Genomic DNA, 13,202 nt, shown 5'->3' on the forward strand with positions numbered 1-13,202 from the left:
TCTATCAAATGGTTTATATCTTAAAAATGTAAGAAAATTTTACAACTCAATAACAAGAAGACAGATGCCCTAAATTTTAAAAGAAAGCAAAAGTTTTCAGCGGGCAATTCACACAAAGAGATAAGTAGATGGCAAATAAGCAACTAAAAAGATACACTACATCATTAACCCTGGGAAAATTCAAACTAAAGTCTTAACGAGACAATATCATGTACCCACCAGAATGCCTAAAGCTAAGGATAAGTCATGCCAAATACTGGTAAACATAGTAAACAGCTCGTACTTACTGCTGGTGGAAGTGCAACATTGCATAACCCCTTTGGAAAACAATATAGCAGTTTCTTAAAGTCAATCATGTGCATATAATACCACATAACCCAGCTATTCTTCTAAGCACTTATCCAAGAAAAATAAAAGCTTACGACTACACAATTACTTCTAAATAAAAGCTTATAGCAACATTACCTGTAATAGCCAAAGACTGGAAATAACTGAAATGTCCATCAACAGGTGAGTGAATAAAGGAATTGTGGCATATCCACACAATGGTGTACTTCTCAGCAATGAAAAGGAACAAAACATTGGTAACTATTAAATACGAGTGAACCTCAAAACTATGCTGTGTAAGAAGCCAGACCAAAAACATGTACACAGGGTGTGATTCAGTTCAAAGAATTCTACAGAATGAAACTTTGTCTACAGGAACAGAAAGCAGACCTGTGGCTGCCTGAGGATTGGCTGGAAGAAGGCAGTGATGAAGGATGCGGTGCTATTTCAACCCTCACGTTTTGCAACTACTTTCAAAAGGGGTTTGGGGCTTTCCTACAAAGTTAAACGCGCATTTTCTATAGAGTCTAGCAATTATATGATTCAAAGAGAAATAAAACTGTATGTTCCTAACAAGCCTTGTACACCAATATTTTATAGCAGCATTTCTCATAATAACCCCAAACTGGAAACCACCAAATGGGCTTGCGAAAGGTAAAGGCATGAAAGAGTGATATATTTGCACAATGAATACTTTATAGGAATGAAAAAGAACAAATTAGTGATACACACAATGATGACATGGCTGAAACTCAAAAGCATTATGCTGAGTAAAAAAGGAAGCTAAAAGGAAAGCAGGGTCCTTTTGCTTGAAATTCTAAAATAGGCGAAACTATAGCGATAGATAATCATGTCAGCAACTGCTTGGATTGTGGAGTCAGAGGCGATTTACTATAAAAGGCTCTTGAGCAAACTCTCTGACGTGAGAGAAACATTCTCCGTCTTCATTGGGAATGATGTTTAAATGGGTCTATAAACTGGTCAAAATTCATAGAACTCTACATCTCAAATATGTCCTTTTTATTGTATGTAAAGTATGCTTCAGTGCTGTTGATTTTAAAATAGAGAGTGTGTGGAGAATTGGAAACAGGAGTGAAAGAGAACAAGTCCCCGAGGCCTCAGGATTTGTGTTTCCCCCAGCCGCTTTATAAGAAACAGCAGGTGGCTCTTGCCAAATTGAGTTTATTTTTAGGCAAAGAGTTCATTGGTATACCCTAGGGGGTTATTTTCTAGCACTGAGTATTTCCTTTTGCATTTTGTTCTCTGCAAATAAAACAAAATCGTTGGAATAAGAGCGGCTAAATAAAAACTGAGAGTGTTTGGTTCTTCCTGGGATACATAGTAGCATATCCAAGGTATTGCTTATGTGGTTTCACTCCTGCAGCTTCCATTACCAGTGGTCAACTGCAGTCTGAAAATATTAAGATATTTGGAGAGGAGGTCAGAGGAGAGAGAGAAAGAGAGAACACAGTTATATAACTTTTTATACAATACTTTATTATAATTGTTTTATTTTATTATTTATTGCTGGTGTTAATATCTTACTGTGCCTAATTTATAAATTAAAGTTTTATTTTATTTTATTTTTTAGAGACAACATCTCACTATGTTGCCCAGGATGGCTTCAAACTTCTGGGCTCATGTGATTCTCCCAACTGTCCCCTGAGTAGCTGGGACTACGGGTGCATGCCCCTACATCCAACTTATAAATTAAACCATAGCCATGTATGTAAAGGACAAAAAGTAGTGTACACAGGATTTGGTACCATCTTTAGTTTCAGGCATCCATTGACGGTCTGGGAACACATCCTGCATGGATCAGGGGTGACGACTACATCTGGAAATCAAAGTTTAATAGCGTTTTCTCTAATTGTGATGATAAGTACTTTACAGATGGCCTCTGGAATTATGGACATGAAAGGAAGAGCTATAGGCTGAGTATCAGAAGACCTGAGTTGTTCACGCAGTGCCTATGAGCATCTTTGCGACCTCAGGAATGCTGCCTGCTGACACTCAGCCTTTATCTCTTCATCTGGAGAAAAAGGATGAGTAAGCCTCTGTTGGACTAAGCAGTTAAGAAAGATTCAAATGTGATCGTGTCTATGAATACATTTTTGAAGTAAAACAGTGAAAACTGATACCTAAATATTAATTTCATTAATCATTTAACTTTAGAGAAATAAAGGATATACTTTAGCCAGAATTACGCAGGCTGCAAGGAATGGAGGAGGGGGCACACCCACATTTCAAGGTGGCCGTCTTAAGTCTCCTGAAGTTGTAATGTGGAATGGATGAAGTAAAGACCGTAGAATCAGAAAACCTGGGTTTGTACTCCCGACAATTTAAAATACAAAAAATATAAACTGTTTAATATGAGGCAAATTATTTAACCCCTTTGGACTTATGTTTTCTAGCTATATAGTTTTAATGATTATGCAAAGTTTTACAAGAATAAATTGAAATAGCTTACGTGAAATCATAGAATGTAGTGCTGATAAATAGCTTATTTTAAAATTAAACTTGAGTTATAGGTAATGAAAATAACAAATAATAAAAATTTAATGATAAAAATAATAATAAATAAATAATAAAAATTTTCTCTAAAGTATAATGATTAGCCCTTTGAAAATAGTCCATGTAATCATAGAAGGCAAAGTAATGCAACAGATGGTGTTCTGGTAGCAACAGCAATGAGGATAATAAAGATCACAATTATTATTATAAACATTTATTCAGCAATTACTACATGCCAGACTCTGTACTAATTGTGTTTCCCACACATCTCACTCAGTCTTTCTATTAATCTATAAGACAGGTACTAGATACAATTTATCCTTATCTTACAAATTAAAGCCAAAGGTCAGAAATGTTAAGTCTCTTGCCTTGAGTTACACAGCTAGTAGTGCTAAGATGGGACTGAGTGATCAACTTGTTCCAGGCACCAGTCTAAACACACCAACTGTGCCATTGAAAATATTTCACTACGCTGAAATGTGCGCTGTATGCAGTTGGATGACAGTAAAACCATAGTGTGAGAGATCTCACAGGACAGAGGTTCTGCTGTCTATCTCAGGGCGAAGTTGTTACTTAGACCTTCAGGCTTTTGTCATGACAAAACATTTGTGCATCTTCAGCCATATCTGCAACTAGCTGCTCACTTGGTATGATGCAATCAGTAGATTCCAGAGCAGGTGGCTTTCACCCCTGTTTATAAGCAAACATCTCCATTGCACAGATGTGCCTGCTGTTTCCAAGGGCTCGTACACACAATCCTTTTTAAAAAGAAAGAGCATTTTATTGAAAATTCTTAGGCCCTCATTTAGAGGTCTCACAAATTCACAGTTTTCTAAATGTGCTTTCATATGTGTAGAAGAAAGAAGGGCATAGGATGGGAATATTACAAGATGACTATAGGTGGACTGTTTCTTTTCTTTTACATCAATTTTCTATTTAGGTGGCCAAATAGAAATTTGGTGTAAAAAAAAGGGGGGTAAAAATAGCTATCATGCACTTGCTCTATGTCTAGCACCCTTTTAGATATTTTTCACTTGAGCATTTTCATTTGAGCGCCAAAACAACCAGATACATTGCATATGACATTACAGGATTGTCTAGGTTATGCAGCAGTTAATCGGTGAACTCTGAAATTTCAGCAGTTCCCCACAACAAGTTTAAATCTCATACTAAGTTCTCAATTTGTATCAGTGAGGAGTTTGGCTCCACAGAGCCATTCAGGGACTCAAGCTGATAGATGCTCATCACGTGGCTGCCACAATTATTGTATTGAGAGAAAAAAAGAGCTGAAGAGGCACATAATAGCTTTTAAATGTTTCAGCAAGAAGTGGCACATCATTTCTACTCACAGTTTATGGAGCTAAATTAGTCACTTGGCTTTGCCTAACTGCAAGAGGGCTGGGAAATGAGGGGTGAGTAGGAGAACATTGATATTTGGGAGTAGATGTTTCTGACACAAATGAGTGTTATGATCTCCCATTTGACAGGGAAAGTAACTGGATCAATGAGGTTATTTGACTTAAGACCACAGTTTTAAAGCAGAAAAATGGTATCACAAATATATGTCTTCTAAAATTTGACTTATGAATTGCTACACTATCGAATTCAAATATCCTTTCTGTTTTAATAACAACAAAATCACAAAACATACAGAAGCAGGAAAGTATGATCTATTTAAAGGAAAAAATGAAATCAATAGAAACTGTCTCTGAAAAACACGTGATGGCAGATCTACCAGACAAAGCCTTTAAAACAACTATCTTAAAGATGGGCAAAGAATTAAAAAAATAAATATGGAGAAAGTTAAGAAAATGATGCACAAGCAAAATAAAACATCAATAAAGAAACAGAAAGCCTACAAAGAAACAAACAAACAAAAAATGCTAGAGCTAAAAAGTATAATAACTAGATTGAAAAACTTACTACTGGAATGTAAAGGCATATTTGAGCAGGTAGAAGGAAAAACAGAAAACATGAAGACTGGCAATAGGAATTACCAAGCCTGAGGAGGAGAAAGAAAAAAAGATTGAGGAAGAGTGAAGAGTCTAAGAGACCTGTGGATATAATCAAACAGACCAACATACACATTATGGCAGTCCCAGAATGAGAAGAGAGGGAAAAATAGGTCGAAAGAATATTTGAAGTAATAATGACTGAAAATTTCCCAAATTTGAGAAAAAACATTAGTATGACCATCCAAAAAGCTCAATGAACTTCAAGTAAGATAAACTCAAGAAGATCAAACTAAGAGGCATTATAATTAAACTCTCGAAAGACAAAGAATAAAATAAATCCTGAAAACAATGAGAGAAAAGTGACTCATCTCAGACAAGGGATTCTCAATAAGATCTTCAGCAGATTTCTTATCTTTGGAGGACAGAAGGCAGTGGGCTCATATATTCAAAGTGCTAAGCTAAGAAAACACACACCCACATACACACACAACTATGAGCCAAGTATCTTTATATCTGGCAAAATTTTCCTTCAAATGTAAGAGAAAATTTAAGACATACACAGAAAAACAGAAGCTGAGGGAGCTTGTTATCATGAGACCTGCCCTACAAGAAATGTTCAATGGAGTCTTGCAAGATGAAACAGAGGTAGACTAGGCAGTAAATTGAAGCCATATGAAGAAACAAAAGTCACAAAACGGACAATGGCATGGACAATTATAAAAGCTTCTAATGTTAAAACAATAGTTTATAAACTTACTTTTTGTTTTCTATGTTGTTGAAGAGATGAATACATTTTAGAATTATTATTCTAAAAGCTACTATTATTGTAACTTTTTAATTCTATGTGTTTTTCTACATAATTTAGCATACTTCTTCATTGAAATAAATTATTAATTTATGTTTTGAGGCATAAAATGTATAAAAAGGTAACCAAAATAGACGGGGATGAAGCTGTTTACAAAGCAGAGGTTGTGTGTTATTGAAATTAAGCTGGTATAAATTCAAATTAAAGTGTTATAACTCTAGGATGTCAAATCAAATCCTCACAATAACAACAAAGAAAATAGCTACATTTGTATACATATACAAAAAGAAACGAGAAAGTTATTTAAGCGTTTCACTACAAAAAATTAACTAAACACAGCAGAAGATAGTAATGCAGAAAATGAGGAACAAAAAAAGCTAAAGGCATATAGAGAACAAATAGCAAAATACCAGAAAGAAATTCCTCCTTATCAGGAATTATTTAAATGTAAATGAATTCAACTCTCTAATCAAAAGACAGAGATTGGCAAAACGCATTTTAAAAATGTGGTCCAGGAGGGGCATGGTGGCTCACGCCTGTAAACTCAGCACTTTGGGAGGCCAAAGAAGACGGATCACCTGAGGTCAGGAGTTTGAAACCAGCCTGGACAATATGGCAAAACCCTATGTTTACTAAAAATACAAAAAGTAGCTGGGTGCAGAGATGGGTGCCTGTAATCCCAGCTATTCAGGAGGCTGAGGCAGAAGAACTGCTTGAACCTGGGAGGCAGAGGTTGCAGTGAGCAGATATCATGGCACTGCACTCCAGCTTGGGTGAGAGAGTGAGACTCCATCTCAAAAAAAAAAAAGTGGTCCAACCATATGTTGTTTAAAACAGATTCACTTTAGATTCAAAATACATAGATTGAAAGGGAATGAATACAAAGAGATATTTTATTCAAATAACAATCAAAATAGAACATAGGTGTCCATAATAATATCAGACCAAATAGACTTTGTCACAAAAGATTACAAGAGACAAAAAAGTATGTATTAATAAAAGTTTCAGTACAGCAAGAAGCTATAACAAAGATAAACCTTCACACACCAAATAGTACATCGATAACATTTCCACAACAAACAACACATCTGCATAAAACATAAGACATCTAAAACAAACATCTATAACATTTACACACCTACTATTTGTTCATTCTTTTTAACAACCATCAAAATGTATGAAGCAAAAACTGACACTATTGAACAGAGAAACAGACAATTCTGCAATAATAATTGGAGACTTCAGTACTCCACTCAGACTCAACCAGAGAAAAGATAAGTAAGGGAATTGAGGACTTGAACAAAATAATTTCCAACTAGATCTAACAAATATTTAGAGAACACTCCACCTAACAGCAGCATGCATAGTCTTCTCAAGTGAACATGGAACATTTTCTAGAATAGACCATATACTAGATCACATGTTAAGTCTCAACAGATTTTAAAAGATGAATATCAGCCAAAGTCTCTTTCTCAACTACAATGGGATAAAGCTAGAAATCAACAACTTAAGCAAAACTGTAAAATTTATAAAATTGTAGAAATTTAACTACACCTTCTCAAACGATCAGTGAATGAAAGAAGAAAGCAGAGGAGAAAATAGAAAATGCTTAAAGATGAATGAAAATGAACGTATAACATGCCAAAACTTATAGAACACAGCAACAGCAGTGCTGGGAAAAATTTATAGTTATCAATGTGGACAGTAAACAAACAAGAACAATCTCAAAGCCACAACCTAACTTTACAACATAAGTAACCAGAATAAGAACACACCAAACACAAAGCCAGCAGAGCAAGGAAATAACAAAGATGAGAGGTCAACAAAATAGAGAAAGAAAACAGAAAACATCAATGCAACCGAAAGTTACGTCTTTGGAAAGATCTATAAAATTGACAAAGCTAGCTAGATAGACTAAAAAAAAGAGAAAATACTAAACTGCTAAAATCAGAAATGAAAGTGAGAACATACTCCTGATTCTCTACAGATTAAAGTGATTATGAGAGAATTATGAACAATTGTAAGCCAACAAATTGAATGGCATAGATGAAATGAACAAATTCCTAGAAACACAAAACCTCTCAAGACTAAATCTGGATAGACCTATAATTAGTAAGGGGATTGAGTAACTAACTTCAAAAAATCCTAACAAAGAAAAGCCCAGGACATAATGGCTTCATTGGTGACATCTACCAAATATTTAAAGAAAAACTCATAGCAATTCTACTCAGTTTTCCAAAACATTGAAGAGGAGGGAACACTTCCTAACTAATTCTACCCGTTCACTATTACCTTTATACCAAAGCCAGGCAAAGAAATTATAGAAAAACAAACAAACAAACTACAAACGAATATCCCTTATAAAAATTGATGCAAAAATCCTCAAGTAAGTACAAGCAAACTGAATTCAGCAGCACATTAAGAGGATTCTATGGCATAACCTAGTGGGATTTATTCCTAATATGCAATGATGGTTCAAAATATGAAAATCAACTAATGAAGGAAGTTTGAAAAAATACACATGATCATATCAATTAATGCAAAAAAGCCATTTGACAAAATTTAACACTCCTTTAAATAAAAACTCATAATAAACCAGGAATAGACAAAAAATGACTTAAACATAATGAAAGCCACATATGGAAAACCCACAGTGAACATTTTGCTGCATAGTGAAAGACTGAAATCTTTTCCTCTGAGATCAGGAATGAGGAAAGAGGCTTGCTTTCACCATTTCCATTAAACATTATATTTCTAGCCAGATAATAAGGCAAGAAAAAAAATAAAAGCCACCTAAAATGGATAGAAAGAAGTCACATATTTCTGTTTATGGCTGATATAATCATATATTTAGAAACCTCTAAAGAATTTTACCCAAAGCCTCTTAGAACTAATAAACGAACTCACAGTAGCGGGATACAAAGTCAACACAGAAAAATCAGTTACATTTCTGTACACTAACGATGAACAATCTAAAAATAAAATTATTAAAACAATTTCATTTACAATAGCATCACGAGAATAAAATTCTTAGCAATTAACCCAGGGGATTAAAAACACATACAATGAAAAATTCAAAACATTGCTGAAATAATTTTTTTAACTTTTATTTTAGGTTTGGGGTTATAAGTGAAGATTTGTTACATAGGTAAACTCACCACACAGGGGTCTGCTGTGCAGGTTATTTCATCACCCAGGAATTAAGCCCAGTACCCAATAGTTATCTTTTCTGTTCCTCTTCCTCCTCCCACCCTCTACCTCAAGTAGACCCATGTCTGTTGGTTTCTTCTTTGTGTTCATAAGTTCTCAGAAATAAATTTTACAAGACAGAAATAAATGGAAACATGTCCCATGTTCATGGATTGGAAGAAAAATATTGTTAAGGTGTCAATACTACTCAAAGCAATCTACAGATTCAATGTAATCCCTCATCGAAATCCCAGTGATGTTTTTTGTAGAAATAGAAAAACCCATCCTAAAATTTATATGGACTCTAAAGGACCCCAATTAACCACAATAATATTGAAAATAAAGGACAAAGTTGTAGGACTCAAATTTTCTAATTTCAAAATTTTCTACAATGCTACAGTAATTAAAATAGTGAGCTATTGGTGTAAAGATAGACAAAGAGACCAAAGGAATAATAGAGGTTCAGAAATAATCTCTTACATATTTGGCAAATAAAATTGACAAGGATGCCAGGATCATTCAATGGTGTGGGGTGGGGGGGGGGAACAGTCTCTTCAACAATTGTGCTTAAAAACATGAATATCCACATGCAAAGAATGAAATTGTACTCTTATCTACCACCATATGCAAAAATCAACTTAAAATGAATTAAAGTTCTAAATGTAAAATTTTGAAGCATAAAACTCTTAGAAAAAAATGTAGAGCAAAAGCTTTATGACATTGGGTTTAGCAATGGTGTCTTGAATATGACACCAAGAGCCTGGACGACAACAATGGTACAAATATTTAAATTAGATTCATGAAAAGTTTAAAGTATTTGTGCCTCAAAATACAGTATCAACAGAGTAAAAAGGTAACCAACAAATTGGAAGAATGTATTTTCAAGTTCTATGTCTGATAAGGTAATATCCAGAATATATAGAGAATTCCTAAAAATCAATGAAAAAAACAAACTAATTGATTAAAAAATGGGCAAAGGACTTGGACAGACATTTCTCCAAAAAATGTATACAAATAGCTATTTTCTTCAAAAACACAGAAAATAACGAGTTTTAGTAAGAATAAGAAATTAATCGGAACACTTGGGCACCATTGCTTGGAATACAGTGTTTCAGCTACTGTGGAAAACAGTGTGATAATTTCTGAAAGCAAAAGTAGAATTAGCGTATGATCCAGAAATTCCACACCGGGATATATACCCAATGAATGGAAGGCAGGGCCTCAAACAAATATTTGTATACCCGTGTTCAGGGAGCATCATTCACAACAGCTAAAATGTGGAAGCAACACAAACGTCCATCGACAGAGGAATGGATAAGTAAATGGTGGAACAGGCATACAATGGAATATTATTCAGCTATTATACAGAAGAAAATTCTGGCACATGCTACAACATGGCGGAACCTGAAGGACATCATGCTAAATTAAATAAGCCAGACATAAAGGGTCAAATACTATATGAATCCAATTACATCAGATACTTAAAGTAGTCAAAATCAGAGAGACAGAAAGTGGAATGGTGGTTACCAGGGGCTTGGATAAGGATAAGTGGAAATGCATTTAATGGATAACATTTTAGTTTTAAAAAAAGGAAAAATATTATGAAGAAGAGTGGCAGTGATAGTTTCACTACATTATGAATGTATTTCATACCACTGTGTGCTTAAAATGGTGAAAGTGGTAAATTTTATGTCATGTGTGTTCCGCCATAATTTTAAAAATTGGGAAAATATCTGTCTTCTGAGCTTCAAACAGTGATCATTTAAATTCCCTGCAGGGCCTCCGTGGAATACCAAATCAAGAATCCTTCTATGTTCTGTGGACAGATCTTTGGATACCATTTAGTCAAGCAGTATGAAAGAAAAGTTGCATGTCACTCAAAGTTTAGTCAAAAAAGTAGAAAACTAGAATAATTCAAAAATTTGGAAAAGTAGAACCAGTAAGATATTTTGTATGTGTATAGATGTGTTTGTGTGTGTATGGGTAAGAGATTTCTTAGATAACTGATTGCACTTGTGGAATCTGTTAGCAGTCTCTGTAAGCTTGTGTGTCCTTGTCTGATACTAGATCCTGAAGTCCCTAGAGCAGGCAGTTAGGGATGGAAGATCATGAGCAGGCTGGAACCCAAAATCCTTAGCCAAAGCCTCACAAAGATGAATTGGAAACCACGTCTATTCGTGTTCACTATGACCTTGGCAATAAGGGTATCCTGAAGAAGCCAGGACCCTTTATCATGAAGCTAAATACACACTTCTAGTCTTGGAGTCAGAGAAGCTTTAGCTTCCTCTTTAAAGGAAGGTAAAGCACTTAAAGGCCAATATGCTACTTCACGCCAAGGAGGTGAATCAGCAGATCAGCCACAAAACGTGTGAGCTGCAAAACTGCTGTTGCCTTTCTTCTGCCATCCAAACCCCCCAAAATCTTCTTTGCTGTCTACTCTAATTAAAAAAGAAAAAACACCATATAACAAAGTGAATTCTGGGGAGCATAGTTCGCCCTAGCCAAGTTGACACATTACGAAGCCAAAACACACTTTTTGTCAACTTATGTCCCATACACATCTACTTAAACCGTACCTGATGTCCAGCTCATGACAGTAAGAGTTATACCTCTGATTCAAGTATCATATATATAACAAAAACCTCATCAACCCTTTCCCCAAAAAAGGATTCAAAGTCCCTTTTTTGTCCTTGAATGGGGTTTACTCTTCTAATGAATTCACAATTCCTCCTTTGATAATTTCTAATACAGACACTAAGATATAAAGTTAACTATCATTAATGTATCATACTTTAAAAGACGAAGGTGAAAGAGAGTAAATAAACAAAAACATTTGATGAATAAGGTCGTGATGTAACTGGAAAGCTCTGTGACTCCCCATACATACCGGAAGTGTCTAGATTGACAGCCATGTGTAATTCCCTGCCCAATTGCATGCCTTTGTCTATTGACCCAGCTAACACTTGCCTGGGTCATGACAAGTGTGAAAATACAGTAGTATGGAGCCTACAACAGGGATTCATCAGTTCACCAAGCTGCAGAGCACTGGGAATTTCCCACATCAAAACCAAGGTCAGGACGATATCTGCTTCATAAGGCTGCCCATTTCAATGTTGTGTTTGTTGTTGTTGTTTGTTCTTTGTAGAGATGGGGTTCTGTTATGTCGCCCAGGCTATTCTCAAACTTCTGGGCTCAAATAATCCTCCTGCCCTAGCCTCCCAAAGTGTTGGGATTACAGGTGAGAGCCTCTTCACCCAGGTCATTCCAACGTTTTGATAATTAGTAACTTCCAAATGTTATTGATCATAAGAATCCTAGAAATCATTTTTAAGTGCCTTTTTCAGAGGCATTTGAACCAGAGCAACAGTATCTTGAAAAGAAGCTGAGTAAAATAAGGCTGAGACCTCCTGGGCTGCATTCCCAGACGATTTAAGGCATTCTACGTCATGGGATGAGATCGGAGGTTGACACAAGACGCAGGTCATAAAGACCTTGTGGATAAAAACAGGTTGCAGTGAGGAAGCTGGCTAAAACTCACCAAAACCGAGATGACCAGGAGAGTGACCTCTGGTTGTCCTCCCTGCTACACTCCCATCAGCACCATGACAGTTTACAACTGCCATGGCAACGTCAGAATGTGACCCTATATGTTCTAAAAAGGGGAGGTGTGAATAATCCACCCCTTGTTTAGCATATCATCAAGAAATAACCATAAAAATGGGCAACCAGCAGCCTTAGGGGCTGTTCTAGGGAGTAGTGATTCTTCTGTGCCTTTACTTTTCTAGTAAGTGTGCTTTCACTTTACTCTTTGGGCTGGCCCCAAACTCTTTCTTGCATGAGATCCAAGAACCCTCTCTTGGGGTCTGGATCGGAACCCCTTTCCTGTAACATCTTTCATATGGTTTTGGTTATCTTCGTGTGTATTATTTATTCCCATTTTATAGATACAGAAACTGAGGCTCGAAGGAGTTATGTTACTGAGAATGCCCAGCTTACACATGGTTGGGTTGAGATCCCAACTCAGGTCAGTCAGATGTTTAAGCCTCTGTGCTTAGATCAGAGGGAAGTTCCTTCCTGGAAACTTTCCCATGTCCTTTTAAAACAAGTTAAACTACGTTTCTTACTCAGGCTTTTTGAAGGCAAGTCCATTTTCTAGAAGCTTCCTATCCCCACTTCTGATGAATATCAGATTGCCTTATTTGACTTCAGATCATTCATTCATTCAAACTGCATTTACTTATCAAATATTTATAAAGTTTATAAATATTTGACACCATGTGTCAAGCACTGTTCTAGGCATTAAGGATACAGCAGTGAAAAAGACAACAAGACCCCTGCTTTTAAACAGGAGTAAGATGGAAAATAAGTAAATGAAGAAGCTGAACAAGAAAATTTGATGAGAAAGATTAGCT

At 35.7% G+C, this 13,202-nt stretch overlaps 1 long non-coding RNA gene across 2 annotated transcripts in view; it reads right to left on the reverse strand.

The window, feature by feature from the left end:
* The window catches only part of LOC118146216 (uncharacterized), a 98,618-nt gene extending 86,210 nt beyond the window's left edge, over positions 1-12,408 (reverse strand). For both annotated transcript variants that reach the window (XR_013524333.1, XR_004731782.3), the window contains exon 1: positions 12,329-12,408. This is a non-coding gene — a long non-coding RNA (uncharacterized LOC118146216). The remainder of the gene's footprint in view (positions 1-12,328) is intronic.
* Between the last annotated feature and the right edge of the window lie 794 nt (positions 12,409-13,202).

This window comes from Callithrix jacchus, chromosome 12 (genome assembly GCF_049354715.1).
Source record: "Callithrix jacchus isolate 240 chromosome 12, calJac240_pri, whole genome shotgun sequence".
NCBI lineage: Eukaryota > Metazoa > Chordata > Mammalia > Primates > Cebidae > Callithrix > Callithrix jacchus.